This window comes from Taudactylus pleione, unplaced genomic scaffold (genome assembly GCF_031769625.1).
Source record: "Taudactylus pleione unplaced genomic scaffold, aTauple2 ptg001039l, whole genome shotgun sequence".
In the NCBI taxonomy this organism is placed as follows: domain Eukaryota; kingdom Metazoa; phylum Chordata; class Amphibia; order Anura; family Myobatrachidae; genus Taudactylus; species Taudactylus pleione.
The window spans coordinates 1,858,625-1,876,573 of record NW_028285440.1 but is presented as its reverse complement, the minus strand read 5'-3'; positions in this window follow the sequence as shown (position 1 = coordinate 1,876,573).

The window sequence follows — 17,949 nt, the reverse complement described above, 5'->3', positions numbered from 1 at the left end:
AGAACCACAAGTACTATGATGCTTTTCAGTTACAGCAGATATATGGTCATGGATCCAAACAAACAGCAGGACGTTTTCTACTTACACTTTTCATCCTCTCTCTGACAGAATAAAGAGATCTCTCATTCTTATCAGAAAGCAAAGTGGTGACTGTCCAGGCTGGATATAGACAGGTCTCTGAAATGACAAAAAAGGATTTTACAGATAGAACTAATGAACATCTAATAGTAGAAGATGAAAAATCTCCAGTCTTTGGCATCATCAATACTGAAACGTCATACTGCAAACTATACACATTCCGTATGCTACCAATACCGCAAACTATACACATTCCGTATGCTACCAATACCGCAAACTATACACATTCCGTATGCTACCAATACCGCAAACTATACACATTCCGTATGCTACCAATACCGCAAACTATACACATTCCGTATGCTACCAATACTGCAAACTATACACATTCCGTATGCTACCAATACCGCAAACTATACACATTCCGTATGCTACCAATACCGCAAACTATACACATTCCGTATGCTACCAATACCGCAAACTATACACATTCCGTATGCTACCAATACCGCAAACTATACACATTCCGTATGCTACCAATACCGCAAACTATACACATTCCGTATGCTACCAATACCGCAAACTATACACATTCCGTATGCTACCAATACCGCAAACTATACACATTCCGTATGCTACCAATACCGCAAACTATACACATTCCGTATGCTACCAATACCGCAAACTATACACATTCCGTATGCTACCAATACCGCAAACTATACACATTCCGTATGCTACCAATACCGCAAACTATACACATTCCGTATGCTACCAATACCGCAAACTATACACATTCCGTATGCTACCAATACCGCAAACTATACACATTCCGTATGCTACCAATACCGCAAACTATACACATTCCGTATGCTACCAATACCGCAAACTATACACATTCCGTATGCTACCAATACCGCAAACTATACACATTCCGTATGCTACCAATACCGCAAACTATACACATTCCGTATGCTACCAATACCGCAAACTATACACATTCCGTATGCTACCAATACCGCAAACTATACACATTCCGTATGCTACCAATACCGCAAACTATACACATTCCGTATGCTACCAATACCGCAAACTATACACATTCCGTATGCTACCAATACCGCAAACTATACACATTCCGTATGCTACCAATACCGCAAACTATACACATTCCGTATGCTACCAATACCGCAAACTATACACATTCCGTATGCTACCAATACCGCAAACTATACACATTCCGTATGCTACCAATACCGCAAACTATACACATTCCGTATGCTACCAATACCGCAAACTATACACATTCCGTATGCTACCAATACCGCAAACTATACACATTCCGTATGCTACCAATACCGCAAACTATACACATTCCGTATGCTACCAATACCGCAAACTATACACATTCCGTATGCTACCAATACCGCAAACTATACACATTCCGTATGCTACCAATACCGCAAACTATACACATTCCGTATGCTACCAATACCGCAAACTATACACATTCCGTATGCTACCAATACCGCAAACTATACACATTCCGTATGCTACCAATACCGCAAACTATACACATTCCGTATGCTACCAATACCGCAAACTATACACATTCCGTATGCTACCAATACCGCAAACTATACACATTCCGTATGCTACCAATACCGCAAACTATACACATTCCGTATGCTACCAATACCGCAAACTATACACATTCCGTATGCTACCAATACCGCAAACTATACACATTCCGTATGTTACCAATACAGCAAACTATACACATTCCGTATGTTACCAATACCGCAAACTATACACATTCCGTATGTTACCATCAATACTGCAAACTATACACATTCCGTATGTACTGCAAACTATACACATTCCGTATGTTACCATCAATACTGCAAACTATACACATTCCGTATGTTACCATCAATACTGCAAACTACACATTCCGTATGTTACCATCAATACTGCAAACTATACACATACCGTATGTTACCATCAATACTGCAAACTATACACATTCCGTATGTTACCAATACCGCAAACTATACACATTCCGTATGTTACCAATACCGCAAACTATACACATTCCGTATGTTACCATCAATACTGCAAACTATACACATTCCGTATGTTACCATCAATACTGCAAACTATACACATTCCGGATGTTACCATCAATACTGCAAACTATACACATTCCGTATGTTACCATCAATACTGCAAACTATACACATTCCGTATGTTACCATCAATACTGCAAACTATACACATTCCGTATGTACTGCAAACTATACACATTCCGTATGTTACCATCAATACTGCAAACTATACACATTCCGTATGTTACCATCAATACTGCAAACTACACATTCCGTATGTTACCATCAATACTGCAAACTATACACATACCGTATGTTACCATCAATACCGCAAACTATACACATTCCGTATGTTACCATCAATACCGCAAACTATACACATTCCGTATGTTACCATCAATACCGCAAACTATACACATTCCGTATGTTACCATCAATACCGCAAACTATACACATTCCGTATGTTACCATCAATACCGCAAACTATACACATTCCGTATGTTACCATCAATACCGCAAACTATACACATTCCGTATGTTACCATCAATACCGCAAACTATACACATTCCGTATGTTACCATCAATACCGCAAACTATACACATTCCGTATGTTACCATCAATACCGCAAACTATACACATTCCGTATGTTACCATCAATACCGCAAACTATACACATTCCGTATGTTACCATCAATACCGCAAACTATACACATTCCGTATGTTACCATCAATACCGCAAACTATACACATTCCGTATGTTACCATCAATACCGCAAACTATACACATTCCGTATGTTACCATCAATACCGCAAACTATACACATTCCGTATGTTACCATCAATACCGCAAACTATACACATTCCGTATGTTACCATCAATACCGCAAACTATACACATTCCGTATGTTACCATCAATACCGCAAACTATACACATTCCGTATGTTACCATCAATACCGCAAACTATACACATTCCGTATGTTACCATCAATACCGCAAACTATACACATTCCGTATGTTACCATCAATACCGCAAACTATACACATTCCGTATGTTACCATCAATACCGCAAACTATACACATTCCGTATGTTACCATCAATACCGCAAACTATACACATTCCGTATGTTACCATCAATACCGCAAACTATACACATTCCGTATGTTACCATCAATACCGCAAACTATACACATTCCGTATGTTACCATCAATACCGCAAACTATACACATTCCGTATGTTACCATCAATACCGCAAACTATACACATTCCGTATGTTACCATCAATACCGCAAACTATACACATTCCGTATGTTACCATCAATACCGCAAACTATACACATTCCGTATGTTACCATCAATACCGCAAACTATACACATTCCGTATGTTACCATCAATACCGCAAACTATACACATTCCGTATGTTACCATCAATACCGCAAACTATACACATTCCGTATGTTACCATCAATACCGCAAACTATACACATTCCGTATGTTACCATCAATACCGCAAACTATACACATTCCGTATGTTACCATCAATACCGCAAACTATACACATTCCGTATGTTACCATCAATACCGCAAACTATACACATTCCGTATGTTACCATCAATACCGCAAACTATACACATTCCGTATGTTACCATCAATACCGCAAACTATACACATTCCGTATGTTACCATCAATACCGCAAACTATACACATTCCGTATGTTACCATCAATACCGCAAACTATACACATTCCGTATGTTACCATCAATACCGCAAACTATACACATTCCGTATGTTACCATCAATACCGCAAACTATACACATTCCGTATGTTACCATCAATACCGCAAACTATACACATTCCGTATGTTACCATCAATACCGCAAACTATACACATTCCGTATGTTACCATCAATACCGCAAACTATACACATTCCGTATGTTACCATCAATACCGCAAACTATACACATTCCGTATGTTACCATCAATACCGCAAACTATACACATTCCGTATGTTACCATCAATACCGCAAACTATACACATTCCGTATGTTACCATCAATACCGCAAACTATACACATTCCGTATGTTACCATCAATACCGCAAACTATACACATTCCGTATGTTACCATCAATACCGCAAACTATACACATTCCGTATGTTACCATCAATACCGCAAACTATACACATTCCGTATGTTATCAATACTGCAAACTATACACATTCCATATGTTATCGATACTGCAAACTATACACATTCCATATATTATCAATGCTGCAAACTATACACATTCCGTATGTTGTTATCAATACCGCAAACTATACACATTCCGGATGTTGTTACCAATACCGCAAACTATACACATTCCGTATGTTATCAATACTGCAAACTATACACATTCCGTATGCTATCAATACTGCAAACTATACACATTCCATATGCTATCAATACTGCAAACTATACACATTCCATATGATATAGCGTTCCCGCTAGGCTGTTTTAGCGGGGCGCGGCACCCTGCCCTCTTTCTGGAAGGTAAAAAGCGCCCTGCCCTCCAGAAGGAGGGCAAAAAGCGCCCTGCCCTAACAGCCTGCGGGAACTGTCTTCACCCGCGGGTCGCAGTGACCCGCGGGTGAAGAAATGTGCGGTGACCCGGTCACCGCCGGAGAACAGACGCCGGGCGCATGCGCCCGGCATCTAGTCTCCCTGTCTGCAGGGCTTGGAGGCTGCCCGGCGTGTCCGTAAGTGCCGGGCACTCCCCCAAGAGTGACGAGAAGGGGACGCGTCTTATAGACACTCCCCCTTTTCGATGACCACGCCCCCATGCCCTCTCTAGCTCCGGCGCCCTGCCTCGCGCCGGAGCTAGAGGGAACACTGTTATCAATACTGCAAACTATACACATTCCATATGTTATCAATACTGCAAACTATACACATTCCGTATGTTATCAATACTGCAAACTATACACATTCCATATGTTATCGATACTGCAAACTATACACATTCCATATGTTATCAATGCTGCAAACTATACACATTCCGTATGTTGTTATCAATACTGCAAACTATACACATTCCGTATGTTGTTATCAATACTGCAAACTATACACATTCCGTATGTTACCATCAATACCGCAAACTATACACATTCCGTATGTTACCATCAATACCGCAAACTATACACATTCCGTATGTTACCATCAATACCGCAAACTATACACATTCCGTATGTTACCATCAATACCGCAAACTATACACATTCCGTATGTTACCATCAATACCGCAAACTATACACATTCCGTATGTTACCATCAATACCGCAAACTATACACATTCCGTATGTTACCATCAATACCGCAAACTATACACATTCCGTATGTTACCATCAATACCGCAAACTATACACATTCCGTATGTTACCATCAATACCGCAAACTATACACATTCCGTATGTTACCATCAATACCGCAAACTATACACATTCCGTATGTTACCATCAATACCGCAAACTATACACATTCCGTATGTTACCATCAATACCGCAAACTATACACATTCCGTATGTTACCATCAATACCGCAAACTATACACATTCCGTATGTTACCATCAATACCGCAAACTATACACATTCCGTATGTTACCATCAATACCGCAAACTATACACATTCCGTATGTTACCATCAATACCGCAAACTATACACATTCCGTATGTTACCATCAATACCGCAAACTATACACATTCCATATGTTATCGATACTGCAAACTATACACATTCCATATGTTATCAATGCTGCAAACTATACACATTCCGTATGTTGTTATCAATACCGCAAACTATACACATTCCGGATGTTGTTACCAATACCGCAAACTATACACATTCCGTATGTTATCAATACTGCAAGCTATACACATTCCGTATGCTATCAATACTGCAAACTATACACATTCCATATGCTATCAATACTGCAAACTATACACATTCCATATGATATAGCGTTCCCGCTAGGCTGTTTTAGCGGGGCGCGGCACCCTGCCCTCTTTCTGGAAGGTAAAAAGCGCCCTGCCCTCCAGAAGGAGGGCAAAAAGCGCCCTGCCCTAACAGCCTGCGGGAACTGTCTTCACCCGCGGGTCGCAGTGACCCGCGGGTGAAGAAATGTGCGGTGACCCGGTCACCGCCGGAGAACAGACGCCGGGCGCATGCGCCCGGCATCTAGTCTCCCTGTCTGCAGGGCTTGGAGGCTGCCCGGCGTGTCCGTAAGTGCCGGGCACTCCCCCAAGAGTGACGAGAAGGGGACGCGTCTTATAGACACTCCCCCTTTTCGATGACCACGCCCCCATGCCCTCTCTAGCTCCGGCGCCCTGCCTCGCGCCGGAGCTAGAGGGAACACTGTTATCAATACTGCAAACTATACACATTCCATATGTTATCAATACTGCAAACTATACACATTCCATATGTTATCGATACTGCAAACTATACACATTCCATATGTTATCAATGCTGCAAACTATACACATTCCGTATGTTGTTATCAATACCGCAAACTATACACATTCCGGATGTTGTTATCAATACTGCAAACTATACACATTCCATATGTTATCAATACTGCAAACTATACACATTCCGTATGTTATCAATACTGCAAACTATACACATTCCGTATGTTGTTATCAATACTGCAAACTATACACATTCCGTATGTTGTTATCAATACTGCAAACTATACACATTCCGTATGTTACCATCAATACCGCAAACTATACACATTCCGTATGTTACCATCAATACCGCAAACTATACACATTCCGTATGTTACCATCAATACCGCAAACTATACACATTCCGTATGTTACCATCAATACCGCAAACTATACACATTCCGTATGTTACCATCAATACCGCAAACTATACACATTCCGTATGTTACCATCAATACCGCAAACTATACACATTCCGTATGTTACCATCAATACCGCAAACTATACACATTCCGTATGTTACCATCAATACCGCAAACTATACACATTCCGTATGTTACCATCAATACCGCAAACTATACACATTCCGTATGTTACCATCAATACCGCAAACTATACACATTCCGTATGTTACCATCAATACCGCAAACTATACACATTCCGTATGTTACCATCAATACCGCAAACTATACACATTCCGTATGTTACCATCAATACCGCAAACTATACACATTCCGTATGTTACCATCAATACCGCAAACTATACACATTCCGTATGTTACCATCAATACCGCAAACTATACACATTCCGTATGTTACCATCAATACCGCAAACTATACACATTCCGTATGTTATCAATACTGCAAACTATACACATTCCATATGTTATCGATACTGCAAACTATACACATTCCATATGTTATCAATGCTGCAAACTATACACATTCCGTATGTTGTTATCAATACCGCAAACTATACACATTCCGGATGTTGTTACCAATACCGCAAACTATACACATTCCGTATGTTATCAATACTGCAAACTATACACATTCCGTATGCTATCAATACTGCAAACTATACACATTCCATATGCTATCAATACTGCAAACTATACACATTCCATATGATATAGCGTTCCCGCTAGGCTGTTTTAGCGGGGCGCGGCACCCTGCCCTCTTTCTGGAAGGTAAAAAGCGCCCTGCCCTCCAGAAGGAGGGCAAAAAGCGCCCTGCCCTAACAGCCTGCGGGAACTGTCTTCACCCGCGGGTCGCAGTGACCCGCGGGTGAAGAAATGTGCGGTGACCCGGTCACCGCCGGAGAACAGACGCCGGGCGCATGCGCCCGGCATCTAGTCTCCCTGTCTGCAGGGCTTGGAGGCTGCCCGGCGTGTCCGTAAGTGCCGGGCACTCCCCCAAGAGTGACGAGAAGGGGACGCGTCTTATAGACACTCCCCCTTTTCGATGACCACGCCCCCATGCCCTCTCTAGCTCCGGCGCCCTGCCTCGCGCCGGAGCTAGAGGGAACACTGTTATCAATACTGCAAACTATACACATTCCATATGTTATCAATACTGCAAACTATACACATTCCGTATGTTATCAATACTGCAAACTATACACATTCCATATGTTATCGATACTGCAAACTATACACATTCCATATGTTATCAATGCTGCAAACTATACACATTCCGTATGTTGTTATCAATACCGCAAACTATACACATTCCGGATGTTGTTATCAATACTGCAAACTATACACATTCCGTATGTTGTTATCAATACTGCAAACTATACACATTCCGTATGTTGTTATCAATACTGCAAACTATACACATTCCGTATGTTGTTATCAATACTGCAAACTATACACATTCCGTATGTTACCATCAATACCGCAAACTATACACATTCCGTATGTTACCATCAATACCGCAAACTATACACATTCCGTATGTTACCATCAATACCGCAAACTATACACATTCCGTATGTTACCATCAATACCGCAAACTATACACATTCCGTATGTTACCATCAATACCGCAAACTATACACATTCCGTATGTTACCATCAATACCGCAAACTATACACATTCCGTATGTTACCATCAATACCGCAAACTATACACATTCCGTATGTTACCATCAATACCGCAAACTATACACATTCCGTATGTTACCATCAATACCGCAAACTATACACATTCCGTATGTTACCATCAATACCGCAAACTATACACATTCCGTATGTTACCATCAATACCGCAAACTATACACATTCCGTATGTTACCATCAATACCGCAAACTATACACATTCCGTATGTTACCATCAATACCGCAAACTATACACATTCCGTATGTTACCATCAATACCGCAAACTATACACATTCCGTATGTTACCATCAATACCGCAAACTATACACATTCCGTATGTTACCATCAATACCGCAAACTATACACATTCCGTATGTTACCATCAATACCGCAAACTATACACATTCCGTATGTTATCAATACCGCAAACTATACACATTCCGTATGTTATCAATACCGCAAACTATACACATTCCGTATGTTACCATCAATACCGCAAACTATACACATTCCGTATGTTATCAATACTGCAAACTATACACATTCCGTATGTTATCAATACTGCAAACTATACACATTCCGTATGTTATCAATACTGCAAACTATACACATTCCATATGTTATCAATACCGCAAACTATACACATTCCGTATGTTATCAATACTGCAAACTATACACATTCCGTATGTTATCAATACTGCAAACTATACACATTCCATATGTTATCAATACCGCAAACTATACACATTCCGTATGTTATCAATACTGCAAACTATACACATTCCGTATGTTACCATCAATACCGCAAACTATACACATTCCGTATGTTACCATCAATACCGCAAACTATACACATTCCGTATGTTATCAATACTGCAAACTATACACATTCCGTATGTTATCAATACTGCAAACTATACACATTCCATATGTTATCAATACCGCAAACTATACACATTCCGTATGTTACCATCAATACCGCAAACTATACACATTCCGTATGTTATCAATACTGCAAACTATACACATTCCGTATGTTATCAATACCGCAAACTATACACATTCCGTATGCTATCAATCAGGGGTCTGGGAACACACCATTATTTATGATTTTATTATTACCAGTTTCTTATATAGCGCAGCATATTCCGTTGCGTTTTACAATTGTAAACATTAATAGAACAAAACGGGGTAATAACACACAGGTATATACAGTAGGTAGGAAGGCCCTGCTCACAAGCTTACAATCTATAGGGAAATAGGCATTGATACACAAGGATAGGTGCTATATATTGCATTTTGGTGCGGCCAGAATGCAGAGTTTCTTGGTTGGCTGTATGATCCATTCACACAGGAATGTCGGCCAAATGTCATGAGGATGTGAGAGAAAGACGATGTGTGAGGTTGTGTGTGGACTGTGACAGGGGATGTAATTAGATATGGAAGCTATGAAGGTTATGTCGGCGGTTCTGGGATCTGATAAGCTTGCCTGTAGAGGTGAGTTTTCAGGGATCGCTTGAAGGATTGGAGACTAGAGGAAAGTCTTATTGTGCGAGGTAAGGCATTCCATAGAGTGGGTGCCATTAGTAAATATTGTCAGTATTGAAGGGGTGTAGTATAGACAGTTAAAAGGTCGACAATGTTTAGATAAATACCAGATTTTAGACAGGCAATAGGTCAACAAGGACAAAAGTTCGACACAGAAATGGTTGTGTTCCCGCTAGGCTGTTTTAGCGGGGCGCGGCAAAAAGCACCCTGCCCTCCAGGAGGAGGGCAAAAAGCGCCCTGCCCTAACAGCCTGCGGGAACTGTCTTCACCCGCGGGTCGCAGTGACCCGCGGGTGAAGAAATGTGCGGTGACCCGGTCACCGCCGGAGAACAGACGCCGGGCGCATGCGCCCGGCATCTAGTCTCCCTGTCTGCAGGGCTTGGAGGCTGCCCGGCGTGTCCGTAAGTGCCGGGCACTCCCCCAAGAGTGACGAGAAGGGGACGCGTCTTATAGACACTCCCCCTTTTCGATGACCACGCCCCCATGCCCTCTCTAGCTCCGGCGCCCTGCCTCGCGCCGGAGCTAGAGGGAACACTGTTATCAATACTGCAAACTATACACATTCCATATGTTATCAATACTGCAAACTATACACATTCCATATGTTATCGATACTGCAAACTATACACATTCCGTATGTTATCAATGCTGCAAACTATACACATTCCGTATGTTGTTATCAATACCGCAAACTATACACATTCCGGATGTTGTTATCAATACTGCAAACTATACACATTCCATATGTTATCAATACTGCAAACTATACACATTCCGTATGTTGTTATCAATACTGCAAACTATACACATTCCGTATGTTGTTATCAATACCGCAAACTATACACATTCCGTATGTTACCATCAATACCGCAAACTATACACATTCCGTATGTTACCATCAATACCGCAAACTATACACATTCCGTATGTTACCATCAATACCGCAAACTATACACATTCCGTATGTTACCATCAATACCGCAAACTATACACATTCCGTATGTTACCATCAATACCGCAAACTATACACATTCCGTATGTTACCATCAATACCGCAAACTATACACATTCCGTATGTTACCATCAATACCGCAAACTATACACATTCCGTATGTTACCATCAATACCGCAAACTATACACATTCCGTATGTTACCATCAATACCGCAAACTATACACATTCCGTATGTTACCATCAATACCGCAAACTATACACATTCCGTATGTTACCATCAATACCGCAAACTATACACATTCCGTATGTTACCATCAATACCGCAAACTATACACATTCCGTATGTTACCATCAATACCGCAAACTATACACATTCCGTATGTTACCATCAATACCGCAAACTATACACATTCCGTATGTTACCATCAATACCGCAAACTATACACATTCCGTATGTTATCAATACTGCAAACTATACACATTCCATATGTTATCGATACTGCAAACTATACACATTCCATATGTTATCAATGCTGCAAACTATACACATTCCGTATGTTGTTATCAATACCGCAAACTATACACATTCCGGATGTTGTTACCAATACCGCAAACTATACACATTCCGTATGTTATCAATACTGCAAACTATACACATTCCGTATGCTATCAATACTGCAAACTATACACATTCCATATGCTATCAATACTGCAAACTATACACATTCCATATGATATAGCGTTCCCGCTAGGCTGTTTTAGCGGGGCGCGGCACCCTGCCCTCTTTCTGGAAGGTAAAAAGCGCCCTGCCCTCCAGAAGGAGGGCAAAAAGCGCCCTGCCCTAACAGCCTGCGGGAACTGTCTTCACCCGCGGGTCGCAGTGACCCGCGGGTGAAGAAATGTGCGGTGACCCGGTCACCGCCGGAGAACAGACGCCGGGCGCATGCGCCCGGCATCTAGTCTCCCTGTCTGCAGGGCTTGGAGGCTGCCCGGCGTGTCCGTAAGTGCCGGGCACTCCCCCAAGAGTGACGAGAAGGGGACGCGTCTTATAGACACTCCCCCTTTTCGATGACCACGCCCCCATGCCCTCTCTAGCTCCGGCGCCCTGCCTCGCGCCGGAGCTAGAGGGAACACTGTTATCAATACTGCAAACTATACACATTCCATATGTTATCAATACTGCAAACTATACACATTCCGTATGTTATCAATACTGCAAACTATACACATTCCATATGTTATCGATACTGCAAACTATACACATTCCATATGTTATCAATGCTGCAAACTATACACATTCCGTATGTTGTTATCAATACCGCAAACTATACACATTCCGGATGTTGTTATCAATACTGCAAACTATACACATTCCGTATGTTGTTATCAATACTGCAAACTATACACATTCCGTATGTTGTTATCAATACCGCAAACTATACACATTCCGTATGTTACCATCAATACCGCAAACTATACACATTCCGTATGTTACCATCAATACCGCAAACTATACACATTCCGTATGTTACCATCAATACCGCAAACTATACACATTCCGTATGTTACCATCAATACCGCAAACTATACACATTCCGTATGTTACCATCAATACCGCAAACTATACACATTCCGTATGTTACCATCAATACCGCAAACTATACACATTCCGTATGTTACCATCAATACCGCAAACTATACACATTCCGTATGTTACCATCAATACCGCAAACTATACACATTCCGTATGTTACCATCAATACCGCAAACTATACACATTCCGTATGTTACCATCAATACCGCAAACTATACACATTCCGTATGTTACCATCAATACCGCAAACTATACACATTCCGTATGTTACCATCAATACCGCAAACTATACACATTCCGTATGTTACCATCAATACCGCAAACTATACACATTCCGTATGTTACCATCAATACCGCAAACTATACACATTCCGTATGTTACCATCAATACCGCAAACTATACACATTCCGTATGTTACCATCAATACCGCAAACTATACACATTCCGTATGTTATCAATACTGCAAACTATACACATTCCGTATGTTATCAATACTGCAAACTATACACATTCCATATGTTATCAATACCGCAAACTATACACATTCCGTATGTTATCAATACTGCAAACTATACACATTCCGTATGTTACCATCAATACCGCAAACTATACACATTCCGTATGTTACCATCAATACCGCAAACTATACACATTCCGTATGTTATCAATACTGCAAACTATACACATTCCGTATGTTATCAATACTGCAAACTATACACATTCCATATGTTATCAATACCGCAAACTATACACATTCCGTATGTTACCATCAATACCGCAAACTATACACATTCCGTATGTTATCAATACTGCAAACTATACACATTCCGTATGTTATCAATACTGCAAACTATACACATTCCATATGTTATCAATACCGCAAACTATACACATTCCGTATGTTATCAATACTGCAAACTATACACATTCCGTATGTTATCAATACTGCAAACTATACACATTCCATATGTTATCAATACCGCAAACTATACACATTCCGTATGTTATCAATACTGCAAACTATACACATTCCGTATGTTACCATCAATACCGCAAACTATACACATTCCGTATGTTACCATCAATACCGCAAACTATACACATTCCGTATGTTATCAATACTGCAAACTATACACATTCCGTATGTTATCAATACTGCAAACTATACACATTCCATATGTTACCATCAATACCGCAAACTATACACATTCCGTATGTTATCAATACTGCAAACTATACACATTCCATATGTTATCAATACCGCAAACTATACACATTCCGTATGTTACCATCAATACTGCAAACTATACACATTCCGTATGTTATCAATACCGCAAACTATACACATTCCATATGTTATCAATACCGCAAACTATACACATTCCGTATGTTACCATCAATACTGCAAACTATACACATTCCGTATGTTACCATCAATACCGCAAACTATACACATTCCGTATGTTACCATCAATACCGCAAACTATACACATTCCGTATGTTACCATCAATACCGCAAACTATACACATTCCGTATGTTACCATCAATACCGCAAACTATACACATTCCGTATGTTACCATCAATACCGCAAACTATACACATTCCGTATGTTACCATCAATACCGCAAACTATACACATTCCGTATGTTACCATCAATACCGCAAACTATACACATTCCGTATGTTACCATCAATACCGCAAACTATACACATTCCGTATGTTATCAATACTGCAAACTATACACATTCCGTATGTTATCAATACCGCAAACTATACACATTCCGTATGCTATCAATCAGGGGTCTGGGAACACACCATTATTTATGATTTTATTATTAACAGTTTCTTATATAGCGCAGCATATTCCGTTGCGTTTTACAATTGTAAACATTAATAGAACAAAACGGGGTAATAACACACAGGTATATACAGTAGGTAGGAAGGCCCTGCTCACAAGCTTACAATCTATAGGGAAATAGGCATTGATACACAAGGATAGGTGCTATATATTGCATTTTGGTGCGGCCAGAATGCAGAGTTTCTTGGTTGGCTGTATGATCCATTCACACAGGAATGTCGGCCAAATGTCATGAGGATGTGAGAGAAAGACGATGTGTGAGGTTGTGTGTGGACTGTGACAGGGGATGTAATTAGATATGGAAGCTATGAAGGTTATGTCGGCGGTTCTGGGATCTGATAAGCTTGCCTGTAGAGGTGAGTTTTCAGGGATCGCTTGAAGGATTGGAGACTAGAGGAAAGTCTTATTGTGCGAGGTAAGGCATTCCATAGAGTGGGTGCCATTAGTAAATATTGTCAGTATTGAAGGGGTGTAGTATAGACAGTTAAAAGGTCGACAATGTTTAGATAAATACCAGATTTTAGACAGGCAATAGGTCAACAAGGACAAAAGTTCGACACAGAAATGGTTGTGTTCCCGCTAGGCTGTTTTAGCGGGGCGCGGCAAAAAGCACCCTGCCCTCCAGGAGGAGGGCAAAAAGCGCCCTGCCCTAACAGCCTGCGGGAACTGTCTTCACCCGCGGGTCGCAGTGACCCGCGGGTGAAGAAATGTGCGGTGACCCGGTCACCGCCGGAGAACAGACGCCGGGCGCATGCGCCCGGCATCTAGTCTCCCTGTCTGCAGGGCTTGGAGGCTGCCCGGCGTGTCCGTAAGTGCCGGGCACTCCCCCAAGAGTGACGAGAAGGGGACGCGTCTTATAGACACTCCCCCTTTTCGATGACCACGCCCCCATGCCCTCTCTAGCTCCGGCGCCCTGCCTCGCGCCGGAGCTAGAGGGAACACTGTTATCAATACTGCAAACTATACACATTCCATATGTTATCAATACTGCAAACTATACACATTCCATATGTTATCGATACTGCAAACTATACACATTCCGTATGTTATCAATGCTGCAAACTATACACATTCCGTATGTTGTTATCAATACCGCAAACTATACACATTCCGGATGTTGTTATCAATACTGCAAACTATACACATTCCATATGTTATCAATACTGCAAACTATACACATTCCGTATGTTGTTATCAATACTGCAAACTATACACATTCCGTATGTTGTTATCAATACCGCAAACTATACACATTCCGTATGTTACCATCAATACCGCAAACTATACACATTCCGTATGTTACCATCAATACCGCAAACTATACACATTCCGTATGTTACCATCAATACCGCAAACTATACACATTCCGTATGTTACCATCAATACCGCAAACTATACACATTCCGTATGTTACCATCAATACCGCAAACTATACACATTCCGTATGTTACCATCAATACCGCAAACTATACACATTCCGTATGTTACCATCAATACCGCAAACTATACACATTCCGTATGTTACCATCAATACCGCAAACTATACACATTCCGTATGTTACCATCAATACCGCAAACTATACACATTCCGTATGTTACCATCAATACCGCAAACTATACACATTCCGTATGTTACCATCAATACCGCAAACTATACACATTCCGTATGTTACCATCAATACCGCAAACTATACACATTCCGTATGTTACCATCAATACCGCAAACTATACACATTCCGTATGTTACCATCAATACCGCAAACTATACACATTCCGTATGTTACCATCAATACCGCAAACTATACACATTCCGTATGTTATCAATACTGCAAACTATACACATTCCATATGTTATCGATACTGCAAACTATACACATTCCATATGTTATCAATGCTGCAAACTATACACATTCCGTATGTTGTTATCAATACCGCAAACTATACACATTCCGGATGTTGTTACCAATACCGCAAACTATACACATTCCGTATGTTATCAATACTGCAAACTATACACATTCCGTATGCTATCAATACTGCAAACTATACACATTCCATATGCTATCAATACTGCAAACTATACACATTCCATATGATATAGCGTTCCCGCTAGGCTGTTTTAGCGGGGCGCGGCACCCTGCCCTCTTTCTGGAAGGTAAAAAGCGCCCTGCCCTCCAGAAGGAGGGCAAAAAGCGCCCTGCCCTAACAGCCTGCGGGAACTGTCTTCACCCGCGGGTCGCAGTGACCCGCGGGTGAAGAAATGTGCGGTGACCCGGTCACCGCCGGAGAACAGACGCCGGGCGCATGCGCCCGGCATCTAGTCTCCCTGTCTGCAGGGCTTGGAGGCTGCCCGGCGTGTCCGTAAGTGCCGGGCACTCCCCCAAGAGTGACGAGAAGGGGACGCGTCTTATAGACACTCCCCCTTTTCGATGACCACGCCCCCATGCCCTCTCTAGCTCCGGCGCCCTGCCTCGCGCCGGAGCTAGAGGGAACACTGTTATCAATACTGCAAACTATACACATTCCATATGTTATCAATACTGCAAACTATACACATTCCGTATGTTATCAATACTGCAAACTATACACATTCCATATGTTATCGATACTGCAAACTATACACATTCCATATGTTATCAATGCTGCAAACTATACACATTCCGTATGTTGTTATCAATACCGCAAACTATACACATTCCGGATGTTGTTATCAATACTGCAAACTATACACATTCCGTATGTTATCAATACTGCAAACTATACACATTCCGTATGTTGTTATCAATACTGCAAACTATACACATTCCGTATGTTGTTATCAATACCGCAAACTATACACATTCCGTATGTTACCATCAATACCGCAAACTATACACATTCCGTATGTTACCATCAATACCGCAAACTATACACATTCCGTATGTTACCATCAATACCGCAAACTATACACATTCCGTATGTTACCATCAATACCGCAAACTATACACATTCCGTATGTTACCATCAATACCGCAAACTATACACATTCCGTATGTTACCATCAATACCGCAAACTATACACATTCCGTATGTTACCATCAATACCGCAAACTATACACATTCCGTATGTTACCATCAATACCGCAAACTATACACATTCCGTATGTTACCATCAATACCGCAAACTATACACATTCCGTATGTTACCATCAATACCGCAAACTATACA